This window comes from Atheta coriaria, unplaced genomic scaffold (genome assembly GCF_025399875.1).
Source record: "Atheta coriaria isolate IRGN ID8LTWV9N9 unplaced genomic scaffold, Caltech_Dcor_3.1 hic_scaffold_9_pilon, whole genome shotgun sequence".
In the NCBI taxonomy this organism is placed as follows: domain Eukaryota; kingdom Metazoa; phylum Arthropoda; class Insecta; order Coleoptera; family Staphylinidae; genus Dalotia; species Dalotia coriaria.
Window position 1 is genome coordinate 417,007 of NW_027045451.1, and position 20,953 is coordinate 437,959.

Consider the following 20,953-nt stretch of genomic DNA (forward strand, 5'->3'; position numbering starts at 1 on the left):
CCAAAGCAAAAAAACCGAAAAAATAAATTATAGTACCTAATGCCGATTAAGTGCGAGAAAAAAAAACAGATAATTCAAAAAATTATCATGAATCCACTTCGGGACGAAAAAAATATCTCATATACTTGTATCTAAATCTCTAAACCTTTCTTCTTCTCCTTCTTTTCCTTCATCTACTTTTATACTGCAAAGCCTTTGGCTTTTTTTTGCTTGCGGGTTGAAATTGCCCTCGAATATAGTGCATATGGGCGCGGGCGCCTCCACCAGACATTTCTTCTTCTTTGTCTTTTTGTCTAATAACACTTGAATCCCGAATCGTCGGCGGGCGCAGGCGACAAAAACACGTCGCACGTACGGCAATTGAATTAATAAATAATTAAACAAAAACTGCGCGAAAATTCAAATTGGTTTCGCCACTTCTTGGCGACAAACACGAGATATCCACAGACACAGACACATGTGTGTGGAAAACTGGGAAATTCTTAATTGTGCGCATAAATAACCTTTCTTTTTTTGTGAGTGTGTCGAAGGCGAAAAACATAAGAAGCACATTTCTCTCATTTCCTTTGTTCCTACTTCTTGCTCATTCTCGTTTTTTTTTTCTTTCTACGCGGGGAATATTTAGCAATGCTCTCGTTGCGGTTTGATGATATTATTCATGCAGCACCCCCCTGCGTCGAGAATGAAGAAAAATACCGCGCGTTCCGGGCGAATTTCAATGCACGCTGGAAAATTCAATTTTCCACTTCAGATAACGTTTAATAATAAATTATTGTGTTTTTAATACCGAAGGTGCCGCACACCGGACAACAACAATTGTACTTTGTTTGCTTCGGTGCGTAGTGCGTCTCTTTTATAGCGGGCGCGTAATGAAATCGCAAATTATTTTTAATTAGCTTTTGGGCGCGTGTAATTGTGAATATATATCGGTATACAACGCCTAAATATAACGGGCGTTCTCTTCGGCTGGCATCGGCGCGCAAAATTTGTATCTGCGCCCGATATCTAGATGGGGAAAAGCGGGTGCGTATCGGGGGTGCAATCATGGACGCAGCGCGCAAATATTAATTACCTTCGCGCAGCACGGCGCCGCGCGCCCGAGTATAGTGTAACACAATCGCTTGAAAATACAATAAATTTCTGGAATATTTAATTATTGAAATGAATCGCTGATTGCGTTTGGTTTGTAACTCAAATACCACACTCGTTTAATAATATCTACTCGCGCTGTCCTTTTAATATTCAATTTTGATTTGGTCGAAACGCAATAAAAGCAGCATGCGCGTGCATAATAATCATGCGGAATTACACTCACCAGAGTTCGTGTTCCTCGTGCTTGGAGGAAATAAAATCGATCACGGCATGATTTCTGTAAAGAAAAGAAACAGTTTTTTTTAGTTTCAAATTAAATACGGTTTTTTGAAACACGAAAAGAGCAATCCCTACTAATATTATAAATGCGAAAGTCCTGATGTTTGTTACACTTTCACGCAAAAACTACTTAACCGATCATCATGAAAATTTGTACACATATTCTTAGTGGTCCCCGAATGGTTATAGGCTACTTTTTATTTAATAAAAATAATTATTTTTTAAATAAAATAAAGAAATTGTTTAGCCAATAATACCTCTGCATCTGGCTATTTGACTACTTTAACGCCATCTAGCATTCCAGCAATGAAGCTCAAACCTAAGTACTATAGTACCATCACACTGTATTATCACACTGTATTACCGACAGCTACGTCAACATCAAATCCAATTGACTACACTATGGAGACTGTACACTATACTTCCATAGACTATACTTTCAGCCATTTTAAACTTTCCGCCATTCTACTTCATTGTTACTTCTTCTGTTACTTCATTATTTTAGATATTCGCGAGCGAAGCCGTGGGCTAAAGCTAGTTTAATCATATATAGACAAATCCATGACTAAAGCATTTTAGTCACGGGGTGGAGTTTGCGCATGCGCATTTGTTCAAATTCCCAAAACTAAACGTGAAAATAAAGTGAAACTAGAAAAATTACGTGCGCATCACTTCGCTAAACGTTGTTAAACTGCCACTTAGCACACTTGATACATAATCTACTATCCTAACTCTAGATATGTAATGTATTTATTCCTGCGCATTAAGAGTAAAATAGCGCTGATTGATGACGAAATTATTCCCTAATTCCGGGCAAAATGAATTAGATTACCTCTGCTTGTCAAGTCGTGAGTTGGGGGCTGACTGCATGTGCGCATATGTGACGAAACGAAAGTCAAGCGCATTTGAAAGGCGCTCGCGTGCAGATATTCCGCGGCGACGTAGAGTTGACGTAATGCAATCCAGCCCAGCCAGCACAGCGCACACTGGCGACGAGTCTCAATTATATCAGCGCAGAACGCCCGCGCGTTACTAAATCGCATAAAAGCAAATCTGCTTTGTGCGGCGTCGAATGAGGAATGGATCGAAACGCGTACACACACACATTAGCACAATGTATGAGGAATTTTGCAAATTTGCATTCGAAATTCGCGTCGGCTAATCACCTTCCAGACTACAAAACACGCGCCGCCGCCGCCGCCGTTGGCAGCAGCGCTGAATTTACAAATCGCGCACACTACACTGCTACAAATTATACCTAGAGGTGTGTACAACACGGTATTAACGTGCATAATTACAAATACAACCTTAGATATTCTAATTACCAGGCATGCCATGTAAATAATCAAATTTTAAAATACAACCTCTTCTTGTGCGAGTATTTAGCGATCGTGTGCGCTAATGCATGCATTCGAATAACTTCACACGTCTGACAAATCATGACTGATTGATCTAGGCAAGCGTTCTCGCCGCCGCCCAGAGAATGTCCCCGAGCATGTTGATTTCGTCGACTCGAGACAAATGGGAAGCATGCGGCGAAAACACACAGCGAACAATCGTAATTTGCAAATGCCTAATGAGAGTTGTTCGTCGCCGGCAACGGCAGAAAATGAAGAGTACGACACACGAGCCACATTTATAATGCAATGGTGTTAATCACCCGCACATAATTTACTCCGCTTCCACCTGCCTAAATACATAAACGTTAAAAATCCTCGCAAACAAGAGTTACTCGTAAATGTGATTGGGAAGCATGAGCGGCAGTTAAAATGTGAAGTGTTACATCAGCGTCAAGAACATTAACCACCACTACCTTCCATTCCTTCTCTCGCCGGGACTTTTACCAATTATTCCCACAATTCGGAACAATCGCAATCCACGCTCGGCGATTCTTTCCAATCGCAAGCCATTACATTGATGGAGCATCCAACTTTCATCTTGCTCCCCAGCCTCACTAATGGCCCATTTTCATGTTTAACAAATCAATCTCGAGTAAAAAGTCGAGCGCGCGCAAAAAACTAAATAAATCAACGTAAATAATAACCTCAATGTGCGGAGATAATGATCACTCAGTTAAATTAGCAATAAATTATGTCCCAAGTCACAATTAAAATGTATGAGCGTCCGAAAAGGCGCGTGTTTACGACACAATGAGAAAGAGAGCCATCACTTAATGAAATTAACTCATCATTTTAACGCTGGACTCAGCTTGAATTTTATTATCGTTGCAAAATACCCCAAGCAGTATCGAAATAAACGTTTTTACGGAATATATTCAGTTAATTGTGTGGATAAACACTAAGATTAGCCATAATTGAGCGTTGTTTCCCCTCAAAGCCGCCGCTGCTTTTTTTTTCTCATCGCGGCGCGCGGAAAATTTTAATTAAAAATAGTGATATTAAATTGAATTCGCCGACGACGCCAAACATTTTTCTTCTCGCCTTCTTTTCACTTGACTTTTCCATTGTAAGTAAAAAACAGTGAAACATTAAAAAGTGCAAACGCCCCAGTTCCTCGCCTCGCTCACTTTGTGTTCATTTCGGTATCAAAACTTTGCATCCCCGCCGCGCGCCCGAATAAAGAACTTAATTAAATTTTATAATTATACGTCAACATATTTTTTTACCAATTAATTATCATCAAAGATAATTCGTCGCCGTTTGCGGTCGTCGCAAGTCGGATGAAACAATGTGGAACACCGTTCCAGATGTCTTCTTTTTTTCCTTCCGCAGCAGTTTCGCCTGGCCGAGTTCTTTTTTTCTTCTGACACGCCTGGCTTTTGCGCTTGTCTTCGGAAAGATACATATTTCGGGGTAAAGTTTCCGGCCGCTGCGGTCGAAAGGGGACGCGCGTCGCTTTGTGGCGTGCCTCTAAGATTTAGTAAGCGTCGCGGCCGTCGAGGGAGACCGAAATTCTGTTGTGCAAGGTCCGACCCACTTGCCGCCGCCGCCGCCGCCGCGAGAAATAAATCCCTAAACTGTGCGCAGCGCGATGATTTAACTCGGTCGGGGGGCGACGCGTCACGGGCATGCACTCGTTATTTAGTGCGCATGATTGGACATTAACATAACTCGTGATTTATTACGCCCGAAACCTACGCGCTGAGCTTCAATTTTTCGAATATTACCTGCGCGCAAATAAACCCAACACAGCGCAGAAAAAAAGCAACAGTGTGAGTGGCGCATGAGGAGAAAAGAAAAGAACTTCCGGTTGCTCCTCATACATCCACACACACACACACACACACACACAGGCAGAGGAAAATAGATAGATATTGTGTAAAGTTAGCACTAACTGCGAAGCAGCGCCGAGTTATATTACTGGGGCGTAGACCCACGCTGTGACTCTCGGGACTTTCACAATGAGAAGAGCGCCGCCGCCGATTCAAGTTCAAAAAACTTTTCGCATAAATGCACAAAAGCCAAAGAAGCGGCGCGCGTAGTCTGCGCTAAGTAGACATTCAGAATGTTTCTGTTGACTCGTCATTTATAATAAACCTGCGATTGTGCAAAACGTTTTTGAATCCAATTCAATTTACGTCGATAAATATTATAATATAAAGTACTAGCGCCAATTAATAGCCCCCAAACTTCTATTAGGCTGAAAGCAATATTGATCAAATACAATGTACATTATCAAATTCAATTTGTGGCGAGCCTTTCACAATTGCTTTTGGTATATATTGCGAGTGTGGTTAATTGATATTGACAATTGCGTGCGACCTTTTCATTGTGAATTGTAATAATTGTTTTTGAAAAACTATCTTGTAATACACATAATTGTATATTATATACCTAAAGTGGAAAATAATGAATTATACACTCACTGTTTTCGAGTTGTGGGATTAAAAAAATGCATAATTTTAGTAATATTTTAGTAAATAATTAATTTCTTTGTTTTTTTTTGCTTAAAATATTATTTTTTTAAGGTTCTTAAATGCTGATTATGAAAGATGCTTCGATTTTACATAAGAATCAACCCCAAATCAAGAGTCTTTAAGTTTATAATTAGCTTACAAACTATTAGACAGAAAAATTAGCCGAAAACAAACAATTTTACTCAAATAAAAGCATAATTTCAGTGATATTTACTTTCTGCAGCAAAATAATTCACATGTGACTTTAAAGAATAAAAATTGACACCCTTTGCCACCTCACCCCGATGATGAATAAGCCATTAACTTTAATTGTTATTTGCTTTCAGTTAGATACTAAGAAGTAGGTATAGTTGTCATCTGGTACATGAATATTTAATGCTCAACGCAACATCAAACGTAATACGTACAAATGCGGCGCGAAAATGTGCAAGCACAAGATAAGTAGATGGATATCTGTTATAAACACGTACACACTTAGACTCCCGCCCGCCGCCGCCGCCAGCACGCTCGAGTACTTGCAGCGCGCCCTCCACCATTCAGCAATCACTCTTCGTTTTGGCATGCCGCATGCCCTCTTTCGCTATTTCGCACGCACATACATTATGTACACACACTCGTCGCCAGTGGTGTGCTGCTGCTTGCTGTCTGTTATCCATCTAAACTGCTTGAAAGTTTTGTCAACAAACACACCATGTAAATCCACTCGGGCGCGAATCCGACCAATATTTCTACTGCATCAAAATTTCCCTACCATCCTGCCCTTCTTCAACGCGATGATAAACAAATACAAATTATTTACGATGAATTTTCATGCGTAAACTTTTTTCCTCGCGTTGGGAAAAATTCCTTTGGCGCTTCGAAATCATGTGAGAATTGCTCGTCGCTTGATTCTGACATTCCTCTTTGGTGCGTCACTGCAAACAGTTTTCGCGTAAAACAACGGAAGTCCTCATTTTCTTTGTCGTTCGACGCCGCCGCCGCGAGGCTCGAACCTTCCAACACGTTCCCAATGACATGTCTCTCACTATATATATATTTTCGAAATTTTTCCATCGCGCCCCCATGCAGGATGCTATAAGGGGCGGCCAATTTATAAAACATGACGTTATTTCCCCTTTTGTTATTCGAGGTGTCTTCGAGATCGCTTCATGCTCTCCGGCGTCAATCAATAGCGCCGCACACACAGCGAGCGAGCGAGGACGCTCAGAGTCTTACCGCCGAAAATTTACATTTAAATTATAGTGCCGGCGTGTGCGTGCGTGTTGGTGGCGATTGCCGCTGCCGCCGCCAACGACGACGACGACTACGCCTGGCTGTGCCTTGCTCACTCATTTCATTCCGGCGGCGATACTATGATACTTGCGAGCGTTCCAATACGCTTTGCGTTTGTTTATCCGTCGAGTGGCGGCAGTGGCGGCCGCCCCGGATGGAGAGAATCGAGTCGCGACGCGACGACTCCGAAATGAAACACACTTAATCAACGAAGCTTTTCTCAATCAAGAGATGTGTAGGTTTGATGAAGAATCTCGACCTCGGGGGGTAAATTACTCGGGAATTGCGTCGCTCGTTCGCTCTTTTCGCTACGCGTCCGTGCCCGCCGGCCCTCTCGACGCCTCCGCCCACATTGGGGCTTACTTTATTATTATTTTCCTTTGTCTGCGACAATCGGCGCGCGGCTTTATCTCTTTTATGGCTTATTATCGCATTTAATGATGATTTAATTCGCTCTGTTTCAGATTATTTACTCAATCAGTACTTGGTAGTAAAATACCGATATCAATATCGGTATACCGGTTTTTTTTTTTTAAATACCAAAATTTTTATTTAAAAAATACCGGTTTTTTTCTCATTCACTAATCAGTCCATCCTGCACCAGGACAACACAGTGGTTAAATTATAATGCACATTTATGCAGGGCGCGCGCGCACACAAAACGATTAAATTCAAACGCAATTTTCCAGTCGGAATAAAATTGAAGCAGCTGCAAAATACGAATCCCAGCAATCAGTCAATTATAATAGAGTTTTCCCATTAAAGAATTTCCGGTAAGAATACGAAGCGAGGCCCCGGCGCCCGACGCAGTGTCGGTAATTGGACTATTTGTAGAGCGGGCGTGGATTTAATTTTTTCTTATATGATAAAACGCGGCGCGCCGCCTTTCGTCTCTCTACATAAAGAGAAAACGGAAAAGCGTCAGGCGACGTCGATGGAGAGAAATGAAAGCCGGGCGGCGGGCGAGAGCGGAAAAAGAAAAGCGCGAGCGCGACACCGGCGCGCCAAAGAACGATTCCGTTTTCGGAGCAAACCGATGCAGGTCTAGTCGAGGCGAAAAAATCTCATTACAGTTTACACAACTTGATTATGTTCCCATTTATCGTAAATGCCCGATGTTCTCTTTTGCGACGCAAAATCACCTGCTGCAAATCCGACACGTCGAGGTAATTAAAAATAATTCTTTTGTGAAATCAATCGTGTGCGCCTCCTCCGCCGCCGCCAAAGTTCCCACTGCTCCACACTTTATTTTAACGACGAAAGTTTGAAGTCGCTCTTCTCTGTGTTTATCGACACTCGAAGAGAGTGTGTGCGCGCTGCGCGGCGAGAAAGTTGTTTATTCGAGTGATGTTTGTCGTGATGTGTATGCGCCCTTTCATCAGCTGCGCCTCCACAGCCCGAGCTGAGTATTAGTCGGATGAAATTCGATGCGCAAGTTTTATCCCTACCGTCCGTGCGGCGAAGACGACGCGCCCCAGCTTGAATAGTTCAAATGCCGATGCATTGGTAGTCAGCATAGTGGAAATATCTCTCAGACAACTTCACCTACATAATGCCGGGCGCCCTTTTCTCGCCGGAGACAAGCTAAAGGACGCATGCAAAATCTTGAGGACGCGTCGCAGCCGGTGTGAGCATTATCCGAGAATTGGTAAATTGCAAAATTCACACTCGCGTAAGCTTCTTTGAGAATTCAGCCGGGAACGTCATTAAAATTTCTTTTGAGCCGCCTGCAGCCGTTTGAAGCGTCGTTCTTGCAATTTGTTGCTTCGATAAATATTAAACCGACATTTATTACGTTCGTATTTCTATCAATCATTATTTAAATTTCATTTTTTGACCTTTTAAAGGCCACACAATCAAAATAACCATGAAAATTGGCAATTTTATAACGGAAAACCAAAGCCGTGACTAAAGTTCGTGGTTAAAGTGCCACTTAGCGCACTTGATACATAATATACCATTAAAAAGATATTTTCATATTTTTTTCATATAAATCGAGAGATTATGACCCAAAGTTCCCAATAAATGGCTCTGAATGCAAATATCTACGCAAACAAAGACGAAAAACAATATCCGCCCGAAAGAAGCTAATGCGCGTCGTGATCCCGACCGAAAAAGAAGCGCGCATGATGTATGGACGCACAGATATAATATGTTTATTATTTATAGTTGCCGGGGCCGCCGTGCGCGCGCCCTAAGTGACAGAGATATGTTATCTCAAGAATTTCCTCCGTCGTCGCCGCCACCCACTCGGTGTTGCGCAAAACCCCGACGAAATCTCTTCCGACCACCGCCGCGCAACATTCCATCCATTCTTCAGGCGCATAGCGCGTGTGGCAAAATAAAAAATCGCCCAGTGGCCCACCCAGCTCCATCTAACGCGCGCGCGCGTGTGTATTTACATCGGTCATGTCTCGCATCGTGCAAGCAGCAACAAACTGAAAACAAACACGCACCGTATATATTTCTATGCTTGTCAAATTGTTTTGTTGTCTCGCGGCGGCGGCACGTATACGTATGATGGAATTGATGCGGACTCGTGACGCGGCATACACTTTCGCGCTGCTTGTAAACAACGTGTCGATAAGTCGTTTACTCGTGAAATGCACCGAGCATTCTCTTTGATATCTGTCGATTCGTCTCGGCGTTACTCAAGCGCGCGCGAGACAATCCATTTATAATATTTCGCGCGCGGCGAGATGTCAACATGTATAAAACATTCTCTCGCCTGCGTAAAGAAAAGCATTAGAGTTCCGCATGCGAAAAAAAGATGACATATTGAGCGTCTCTCTGAATAAAATATTTAATTTTAATTTTTTTTTGCGCGCTGGTTGTGTATGAGTTGAACAAATATTTTGATAAGCAATTTCCGACGATATTTTTCGACGTAAAAGCCGCAGTTCGGATAACGACCGGAAACGGCGAGCCAGCGACGCATAAATGCGAAATTATTGCTTGCCATGCATGCAGGAAAGACGCCTTCAAGCGCCATCGCCATCGAAACAGTCGTTGTTCGGCTAAATGAAGTCCTTAAAGTCCAGCACCGCAGTAAACCAATAAACGCTGCAAGTACCTACCAAAACGAATCGTCCACATTTACTGTTCGAATAAAATTCGCTTATTTTTTCCTTTTTTCTTGGGGGTTTTTCTCCCACTGGCATAACGCGTGTTTTCTAGCGCTTCAGTTCATAACCGCCCCGAGTGAAATCGTCTTGTCAATGTTGACTAATTCAAACAACTCGCGAAGAAAAAAAATCATTAATCACATGCGCAAACAAACGAAATATATACCTACATATACAGAAAAAAAGATGCAAACCAAGTCTCCATGGGGCGAAAAAAAAGCCACCACCGCCACCCAACGAACGTCCACAGAATATGGAAGCGTGCGCACCTGCGAGCTTTCGCTGGGAATATCAAATATGTTTTGTATTTTGCAATGCAGATTCGTTTTTGGCGACGCTTCCCAACCACGCTTTGCATGCGCTTTTGCCTAACTGCGAAATTCCGAATTTCTCCGCCGCTGGTCTATGCCTTTTGCTTTTTTACTTCTTATCGTGCGCGCGGGCAGGCAAAAAATGCAGACCGAAGGAATAAAGAGAAGAAGAAAAAAAAAGCCGCGGCGAAGAACGAGCCGGCCTACCTAGTGCACGAGCGTTCCGAGAGCAGCGCGCTGCTCAAGTAAGCAAACAAAATTAGGCATCATCTGAATACGGAATTCGCTCGAATACGAATGCGATATACGGCGATGGCATAAGTAGCAATTTTAAGATATTTGAATGCTGCTGGCCGAGGTATGCATTGTGCATGCTACGGTTAATTTTTTCCTTTCCACCGCGGAATTTACAACGGAAAATTCGAAAAATATTATTTTCCTACGATTTTAAGATACAAAAAGTGCTACTTTAGACACGCAAGGCTAAAACCGTGACTAAAGTACTTTAATCACGTTTAGTCTTTAGTCACGCAAGCGTCATTCTTGCAATTAGTGACTAAAAATCAATCATTATATAAATTTCATTTTTGTTTAGCCACTTGATACTATAAAACACCAACGGTTTTGAGTTTTGCATAAAAAATATATTTTTATATATTTTTTCCGCAAAATCTCAAAATTATAATTAGTTAAAACAACACTCAGCAAGAGAATAACAAAAATTAAATATGTTTATACATTTCAACCTCATTTCAGAATAATCCACAAATCCGTTATTAAACTAGTTTTTCGACCAAACATTTTCGTTGAATACATAAAATTCGAAAATCTGCGCACAGAAAAGTCCAATTTCCATTTGCGGAAGTGCAATAAGCACCGTTTTTAGCACTTTACAATCCGGCTTTATAAATGTATATGTATATCGCTCCGCACAGTTGGATTTAACTTTTTCTGCACTCACAACAAAGCTCACGGTCGAGAGAATTACAGTTAGAACACAATATGTCCGATTTAGTAAATTTTACTTTATATTCCGCGACACAAATATCAAAAAATCACATTTTAGTATTTTTTGATTGTGATATATCTCAACTTCCAGACGTCGCCCGCGTCGCGATATGTTTGTTACGAATATAACGCCGAATGACAGTCCTACTTCACTATCTATCAATATAGAAAACTCTACGCGGACACACAAAAAAAAACACCAGCAGAAGCAAAACGCGCGTTATCTTTAAAAAACATCACAACTGAAATGTCAAGCGGCACGGCGGCTCCCAAATGTGCTCTCACGCGCTCTTGCTCTTTTCATCTTCAATCAGCCGCCGATCTCGGCGCGTCGCCATCTTGCCCGCCTTGGGTCGGGTTAGTTACGCTCTGCTTTGTTTGACATTTGACAAATGAGAACTTTTAGATGTGTCGAGCTATCGTTAATCATCATAAATAATAGAATCAGAATATGCGCGACACAAACATAATATTTTTATGACATGCGCTCGCCTTCCCTCCACAGTCTCTCGAAGGGTTTATTATTTAAAACGTGTCATTCATCTGCGAAATGCTTTACATTTGCATACATCAAAGGCGCTGCGTGGCGAAAAATTGATCAGGCGATTCGTCAATCAAATAATTTACATAAAATTTTATAAAAATGAAGAAAAAAAAGACGAAATATAGAGATTTTATTAAACTGGTTGTATAACCTGCGAATTATCACTACTATAGGAAAAATATGCTTATACTTGGTATAATTTTTCTTGCACGCTTCTTATTTCCGCTGTCACGTTAACAACTCCGAGGCGTTTCGCTATTATTTTAGCATTTCCGACGTCGTGAACAATTGAAAAGTTGCATTGCCAGGCGCGCGCGATACGTGTATTGACTACAAATTCAATTACTTTCGAGTGCGGCACCACGTCAAGACAAAAAAAAAATAAAATAAAAAGAGTAACTAATGAAAACTATGGAAGCCGGCGCGCTTGACGCCTTTGCGAAATTACTTTCATATAAATTGCAGCGAATATAATATTGCATAAAAGTTGTAAATACAAGGCGGCCGGCGGCGTTGAATGGCGAAAGGCGTGATGTGGACGCCATTGCCGCGGGGGTCGTATTGATATTGGCGAAAAAGAAAAGCGGACTGCTCCTGAAAGGACGTGCCGGAGCGGTTAGCACTCGGCGTGATGCGAAAGAAGCGCGAGAGGTATTCGAAAACTTTTCAATCGAGGATTGCTCCGGCAAATTGCTCCGATAATTGCCGGTTGTCGACGACCGGCGTGTAAATGGCGTTGAATATTCATGCTGCGTGGTGGTTTTTTTTCTTCTCTTCTTCGCGCTATACACGCGTGAACTTTATCGAAGCGCAAAAAGATGTAGTTTGTTGTTTTTTACTTCGCAACTCAGCTGGAACTAACACGCGATACGCCCAAGACAAGCGTCCGAAGAATTTCCGCGCGAATTAATTAAATAAAAGAATTTCCATAGCATAACTTTTAACTTTATGTTGGAATTTAATGAAAAATTTCGCCAAAATCAACTACTTTTCATTCACAAGCGGCAAAGTGGACTTTTCGTGTCCGAGTGTCGCAAAAATGCGTTTTTATATTGAAATTTTCATTCGCACGGCGCGAAACAATGCATTTACATCATTTCGGATATCAGGCGGGCACGTAGAGCATGATGTAATATACAAGTACAAAGGATAAAGGAACGTGTGCGCAACCAAAGTGGAATTCTTGGCCAAAAAGCGAAAAACTGCGGCCCGCCACGGCCGGCGCCGATAAAATATGCACGTTCGCAGAGATTGCCATGTGACAATGTCTGGCCCGGTCCCGAATTTTAAACGTATGCCAAGGCATTTTGCATAGCCATTCATATTACACCGAGTGTCCCCATAAAACCTCAAAAAAACAATTTTAAATAAAAATCACCCACAAAAAACCGAAAAAATTTAAATAAACACCGAAAAAATTATTTTTATACGCGGATATTTTTCCAAGTAAAAAAATATTCCCCGCACGACACTGTATAGCACACGGCGTGGACGACGTGACATATTCGTTTTTGAATATACTCGCGCCAACGTAACGTATGTACTGGCGCGCGTGCGGGAAATAAATGCCCTCCAGATTGTTTTCGTTCCATTTTATAATATCTGACCCTGCCATCTAGACTTTTGACTCTTCAAGCAGCAGCCGCACACATCTAGAGGAGCACAGTTTGGGTGGAGGCGCCGGGCGCGCATCAACCATTCCGCCGGCGTAGGTACGCGAACACGCAGCGCGCCCTAAAACAATAGCCGACCCTGTTTGCGTTAGGATTCACGCGACCGCGTAAAAGCAAAACCTTTTCAAAATCAACATGCCAGTCGTGACATTCATTGAGTGCGTGCACGACACACACACACGCTCACATACTGCATATTATTCACCGCTACGTCTCCTAGAGAGAGGCTAGGCATCAGGTGAATGATGGCGCATTCAGTATCTGCACGTGGGGCTCACTCTAGTTATGGCTGTAATAATCGACGATAATTGTCCGCCGTTAACTATTACGACTGCTGGAGGAACTTTATTCGAACGGGGAAAATGCATAATGCGCACGGGGTAAAAATAATATCAGAATGGAAGAAAAATTAAGTTAAAATGGAAATTTTAGGTCAATACCGGTATTTTTTAAATAAAAAAATATAAAAATAAATCAGATGTAAGGAAATGTTGAAAAATACCGGTATTTCGGTATACCGGTTTTTGAAAATAGGAAAAATACCGGTTTTAGAAAATAGAAAAATACCGGTATTTCGGTATACCGGTTTTTTTAAATAGCAAAAATACCGGTATACCGGTATACCCCCACACTTTAAATTCACATTATGACGACAAAAAAAATTTCCAGCGACAAAAATAAGTTAATCAAATGAAATAAAATTTTCCCTCGCTTGTAAAAAGGAGTGCATTCCTATATGAATCTTCGTCGTCATAAAATAATATAAAAGTCCCTCGGGTAGATCGAGTTATTCTTTGTCAGCCGCCACTGATTGTTTGCGAAATCACTTAGAGCTTGTTCCCCTCGTCATTAAACACCGCCCCACCTCCTCCAACGAAAATCACAGATGAGATATGACAAACACAAAAGCTCATTAGAACAAACGCCGCTGCAATTGAAGACGTAAGAGATGTGTGTGCGTGCGGACGATAATAAACACAGCGAGAAATTACTTTTCGGTAACAGACTGTGTGCGCGATTCGTGCCTCATGAGACGGCGCATGCATAATTCATATTTGAAATTGTTAATGCCAGCCTAAAGACAATGGCACTCGAACGACGCTGATTTTTAAAAATGTTTTTCTCGCGCCAACGGCGAGGGAATGTCGTGTCTCCGCGCCGAGCAGCAATGCTGGGGGAAGAGAGGAGAGAGCGCCCGCGACGAGACAATGGGTGTGAAAGAAATTCCTTTTTCTCCCATTTGCCGCACTCGCCCCGATCCGAATTTGACGCCTGGCTTTTGGATTATGTAAATGTCCCAGCATCGCGCGTTGGTTACTCGGCTCCGGCTCGTTTCGTCTCTCAAACATTTTTGCTAAATGACGCACGCCGCCGAGAATACTCTCGTCTTTCGGTCTCGGTAAATATTATCAGCGGGTAAACGATATCGGTTTTTCAATTTCGCCGAAAATATGCAGATTTTATCGACTCGACTTTTACACTTGTTTTCATTATTTTAATTGCAATTTGGCACCGCATTCAGCATGGGAGCAGCAGCGCGGTCGAGAGTTGAGCCGACTTCCTGCCTTTTGAATGTGATTAAATAAAATCTCATTACGGCGCGCATCTTGCTGTGATAAATTGCAACATTTTTGCAATTATTTGCTAATTTTCAAAATCTACAAACTGCATAGTAGTAGGCGCGCGTGTGGAAATTCTCGTAAAAATGCATATAATTATTTTTGCTCGTTTTTAGCCATGGGAGAGAGCTTTAAAAACGAATAAATTTCTGCGTGGCTTGCGCGAAAAAAAGCTCTAAGCTAGGAAATAACAATAGTCTCCTTCTGGTAATGTCGTAAAAAGCGAACGCGAATGCGAATTTTACCAGCCATAAAATTGAAATTATGGATTTGAAAAAATCATTATCGTGAAGCTCTCTCGTGCGGTGGCGGCGGCGGCGGCAGCCGGATTGGCTTTGCAATGGGCGTGTAACATTCGCATCTATCGTTTGGCCAAACGCATATAAAAATTCCTATTTGAATTTTGCATCGCAAAACTAGCACCAAAAGTTACATTTTCAACTTTTTCCACGGTTTTGAAACACTAAAAGTAGTATTTTAACCACGGATGGATAAAACCATGACTAAAGTACTTTAATCACGAGGTTGAACTTGCGCATGCGCAATTGTGTATAGGTAAATACAACAAAACTCTCAATAAAACTCCAAAACTCGTAAAAACAAAGAAAACAAAATCAATAAATTTAAATGTTTACCTGCAACATGAGCACCGCTAACGAAAATTGTCACAATGTAAGCGGATATCGCATAAAATCAGCAACACGACCCTTACATGCCCGAATACAATCGTATAATCAGCCGGAAAAGCCGAGCTGACGGACCCCATTGCGCATACACACGTCAAGGACACACACACACGCACACACAGGGAGCACATAAAAACGCCGAGGGATTGAAAACGCAGCGTGGGAGTATCAGCCGGCAGCCACCCTGATTGACATTGCTTAAGCGTCACCGACTTTTATAGATCTTTGCGTAAACAAGCCTAACACACACATACACACACACTACTAGAGTAGAAAACGTTTTACCGCCGCCAAGCCGATTGCCGCTAACAACCGTACGTGGGATTTACTAGACACTCGACAGTGCCGTCACTGCGAAAGAGGCGGCGAAGCAAAGACTGCAATAACAATGTTCACTTGCACACAAGGTGTGTGCGCGCGTGAAGAAGGTGAGCGACAAAACCTGCTGTGGAATTCATTTAATAATTTCGGCCGCTGATGAGAAAACTGCGATTGCGAATGATGAAAATAAAACCCGTGAAAATTGCGCAGTCAGCTGACCCAGAGCTTGGACTTTGTAATGGACAGTGGGAGCTTTTTCGGGAGATTTTTTTATGATTCGCTTTGTGCGATGCTAACTGCTTCGCTTCATATTCGCAAATCAAAACGCCAGAGCTTTTGTTATAATTTACTATTACTATCATTATTATTATTTCAACTGACCCAGAAAACAAAAACTAAAAAGTAAAAATTTAACCTCAAAATATTTCCCGACGAGAAAGCATTTTATTGGTCATGCATGTTGTGCAGGCGAAGAATCCGGGATGCCTTCATCAGAAATATATTACATTTTATTGTACGCGTGCGCGCATCTGCGCATTGTCGATTTATTCCGAATGCACATGTCAAATGCAAAAGCAGTCGACAATTTTGCACGCGTCACCGAAAGGCAACAAACACACACATACACCTATACACCTACACTTGCGCAATTTGAATATTACATATGCCCGCACACTATGCGCTTTGATCTTTCTATCATCGCCATCGCCATATACCTGTCGCCGCACTCGTCAGCGAATCTTTAACCTCGGCGCGCGCACGATATGGAAATGAAGCAGACGGGTGAAATTGACTTTGCTTTCGCATCGAAATATAGCGTTGGTGTATTTAAACTTAGGAGAAACATGATAATAGTGTATTAAGCATCAAGTGCGCTAAGTGACACTTTAACCACGATGCTAAACGTGAGCATTACGAGCAAAATTTATCGAAAATAAATTATTTTTCTATTTTCACCAGTTTTTCCATGGCTTTGAGTCACAAAAAGTGGTGCTTTAAGCACAGTCGGCCAACGCCGTGACTAAAGTACTTTAAAAACTCCCAAAAACACCATATTAGCCACTTGATACTTAATATACCAAAATATGAGAGTATAAACTCCACCTCGTGACTAAAACCCGTGACTAAAGTACTTAAGTCACAACCTAGGCTATCCGTCATTAAATTATCACATTTTATGCCTCAAAACCGTGAGAAAAGTGACATTTTAAAGCCGGAAGTAAAAAATTTCCAAAATTTATCACTACGATTATGATTATTGAAAATTAAAATCAATAAATCGATTTACGCGCTCAATTTTATTACACCGCCTGAAAATATAGCAATTGCGCGCTTGGGCCGAAATCAAATCGGCCACTAGGTAATTATGAGGGTTTAATTAGTTGCCGTTATAATCCAGTTACTAATTAATACACGCCGGGCAGAGGAGTGCGCACCACCACCACACCAGCAGGCCGAAAATTTGTTTTTGACGCGCGCGGCGCTTGATTTTCAATTCGCAATTCGCCGAATTACTATTAGCGCATATCATTCAATGTTTAATCAGTTTTGTAAACGCCACTGACATTATAACATCATTACTAGTTTCGCTAATTAATCACACAACATATCATCAACAATTCCGCATTGAAAAATATCCCCGCGCGTAAGTTTGTCGGCCGGCGAGCGAGTGAAAAACTTTTTACTGCCGCCGCATACATTATGAATGCCATAATCCGTATCCGCAAGCAACTACTTCAAAGTCCCTGCTTGACAGTGTAAGAAATATCATAAAAGATTTAAAACTGTTCATAACAATGTGTACACCGCAAGTTTGAGTGATGCACAAACTTGTTGGGGGAAGAAACTTGCAAAATTTGCATTTTTTTCTTGCAAACAAATTAACAACCAGCCGCGTAAAATCGCACAAAACGTTAACAACTTTATTATTAAAACTCTCTCTGCCGGTTATAATAGTCGAAATGAATGCTGGCGATGGTGATATTAATTAAAACGAAATAGATCACGACAAAGTTCGCGTGTGCAAAAGTATAAAATTTAAATTTCGGCCCCGTTTTTCACGTCGCCTCCTGCATTACACACAATGATGGCGCGTAACGAAATGCAAAAACTAGGTGCTGTAGCGCGTCGTCGTCGTCGTCGTGATTCCTCGCTGTCGCAATTCTTCCGCGCCGTCGGCGTTTGCGCACGCACACAATTAGAATTTGCCTGTCGTCGCTTATACTTCCCGTCTTCTGTTTCATTAACAACGACAGAATAGATAACAGCTCTTGTTGCCGCCGACGCCTGTTATAAATGCGCACGTGTAAGAGTACTCCAACTTAATGTTTCACATACGAATACAATATACATACAGTGTGTTCCTAGTACATAGAATTTAATCACGTCGAGCTGATATTTACTTGACTACTAATGCGAAATTGATATGCACGGAGCTCATAATTCGATAGAGCTAATGAAATTTGCATTAGCATAGAAAATCACGTCTTGTGCGACATGAAACGCCGGTTTTTCATGTTTTAATTAACAAATTACAGCCCTAGAGCGGTAAAACGTGGAAAAATGTACGATGTATGGATTTAGAAAAGAGGCGATATCCTTGAGGGTTTTTTACGGTTATTATATTTGAAGTGTTCCGCGCCGCCACAAGAATAAAACCACGTTATGCGAAATACGCGTAGTAAAACTAAACCATTGTTTCTTTATCTTTTTCAGGTGAGTGAGCATTTATTTTAAGCGACTCCGCCGTTCCGAGCCCGAAACATCGCACGATCGACTGGGAACGAAATCCACTTCGGCAGAGCATAATCTTTGAATAAAAAACGATCGAAAATACGCGACGCAGAAGAGAGAATGGCCCGGAGGGTAAAGTTAAATCACTTTTCTTACATAGTATCTCTCTATTCGATGCGAATATATCTATATACATTTTCTGCCAAGGTATGCGATTACGAAAATGCACAAAATGCCAAATCACGTTTTAATATCGCAAATATTTGATCCGCGTTTATCGACATTCCGCCCACGCCGGCGCGGAATTCTTCGGGCTATTGTGTCAAATAAATTAGTTATTTATTAGAGACGTCAATATGCGCATTTTTAAGCACTAAACAACAGCCATCGACAGCAGGAAAAAAAGCACGCGCGTTGATTATTCATCGATATTAATTTATAAAATGTTTGCAGGGCGATAATTGGCGCTGACTGAAGCGTTTTTATCCAACGCCGGCAAAAAACGGTTAAACAAATCGGCATTCGCAATCAAATCAAACAACTGCGAACTGCAAACTGCAAACTGCAATTTCGAATATATCGAATTTTCACCAGCGCATAGATTTTTTTCCGGCAAATGTCCGAATCCTAATTAATCATCCGTTTTGCGCGTTGGTGGCCATTGCCACTGCAGTACTTGCAAATCGTTGGAAATATACACTGAGGCGCTTTTTGTCCCAGCTCCCGAAATAAGTGGGCGCTCGAGAGTGTGTACATTATATGACACATCATCGCGTGGCGGCGGCCGAGAGAAAAAAATCAGTCGTTAATCATTATATGATGCTCCTCCACCACCGCAGTATCCGGTTGCATGGCTTGCAAGCTCGGGACGCAAGAAACATCGAGAGGCTTCCGCCATAAATTATATCGCCCTCAACAGCGCGCGGTGGAACAAAACATTCCCGCATCCAACACTATTAAAATTATAATTGCAATCGGCGGAAAAATAAATGCCGCCGCTGATATGTTAATTACGCGCGCGATAAATCGCGATAATTTCAAATCGCGCAACATGAACAAAACAACACGATTATAATGAATGCGTAGTAAATGTTGGCGGTTAATTAATTTATTAAAAATGCAGATTAACTCGGCCGGATTTTGATTTATATCAGCGAGTGAGTGCATTTAATGCAATTTTTGTTGCGTTGCGCTTGTTGTGCACTCGATACACCAGCCGCCTCCGGTGGCGCGCGGTCTGCGGCGCGAATAAATCAAATTACATTACGTTTTCCCATTAAGCAAACATAAGCAATGCATTTTAAATTATCACGCTGTGTTATCTATACCTTATATGCCAATGCCAACAAGAATCAGCTAATAATGACCAAGTTAACCTGAATTTCGCGCCAAACTTCGCATCCCTACTAAGATTATGAATGCGAAAGTCCTGATGTTTGTTACACTTTCACGCAAAAACTACTTAACCGATCATCATGAATATTTGTACACATATTCTTAGTGGTCCCCGAATGGTTATAGACTACTTTTTATTTAATAAAAAAAATTATTTTTTAAATAAAAGAAAGGAATTGTTTAGCCAATAATACCTCTGCATCTGGCTATTTGACTACTTTAACGCCATCTAGCATTCCAGCAATGAAGCTCAAACCTAAGTACTATAGTACCATCACACTGTATTATCACACTGTATTACCGACAGCTACGTCAACATCAAATCCAATTGACAACACTATGGAGACTGTACACTATACTTCCATAGACTATACTTTCAGCCATTTTAAACTTCCCGCCATTCTACTTCATTGCTACTTCTTCTGTGACTACGAAGCCGCGGGTTAAAGCTAGTCTATAATAAATTAACGATAAAACTTTCCACAAGTTTAATATATGACCCATTCGATTATTAAATATCCGCAGATATAAGTTTTAATTAAATACTTCATCAGTTCCATAGCAAAACTTTCGTTATTTCAAGACATTTCCATGCATCCAATATAAAACTTTGATTTTACTGCGGGGCACATCGATTAAAATCAATTTTAATACGCATTAACAAATCATTTATCACATGCCCCACGCCTCGTGCACTATCTACTGCAGCGCCATTTACAAGATGAATATTAATAGTCCGACGTGTATAATAGCCTGGTACTTGCACGTATGAAAGTTATAAGTCCGATAGATCGATTCCGGGGGGCCCAGTGGAGATTCATCCCCGCAGATACCGCGCGCAGCGCTCCCAATCCGAACATATTTACGCTCCGAAATTTTAATCAGGAATTACGAGCTTTAGATAACGGACGCGTTAAGATAATGATTCGATTGGCGACGACCACTCGGCGCGAGTCTTGGCGCGCGCTATGGATTACCGGTCGATTAAATTAGACGCGGAATTCGGGCGGTGCGGTGG

General features: G+C 41.6%; 1 protein-coding gene and 1 long non-coding RNA gene across 4 annotated transcripts in view; one reads left to right on the plus strand and one right to left on the minus strand.

Moving 5' to 3' along the window:
* LOC135799146 (uncharacterized) overlaps positions 1-20,953 on the plus strand; it is a 122,925-nt gene that overhangs the window by 21,920 nt on the left and 80,052 nt on the right. The gene's annotated exons all lie outside the window — the stretch shown is intronic.
* The window catches only part of LOC135799147 (uncharacterized), a 28,695-nt gene continuing 9,053 nt past the window's right edge, over positions 1,312-20,953 (minus strand). The window contains exon 5 of the long non-coding RNA XR_010549892.1: positions 1,312-1,369. This is a non-coding gene — a long non-coding RNA (uncharacterized lncRNA). The remainder of the gene's footprint in view (positions 1,370-20,953) is intronic.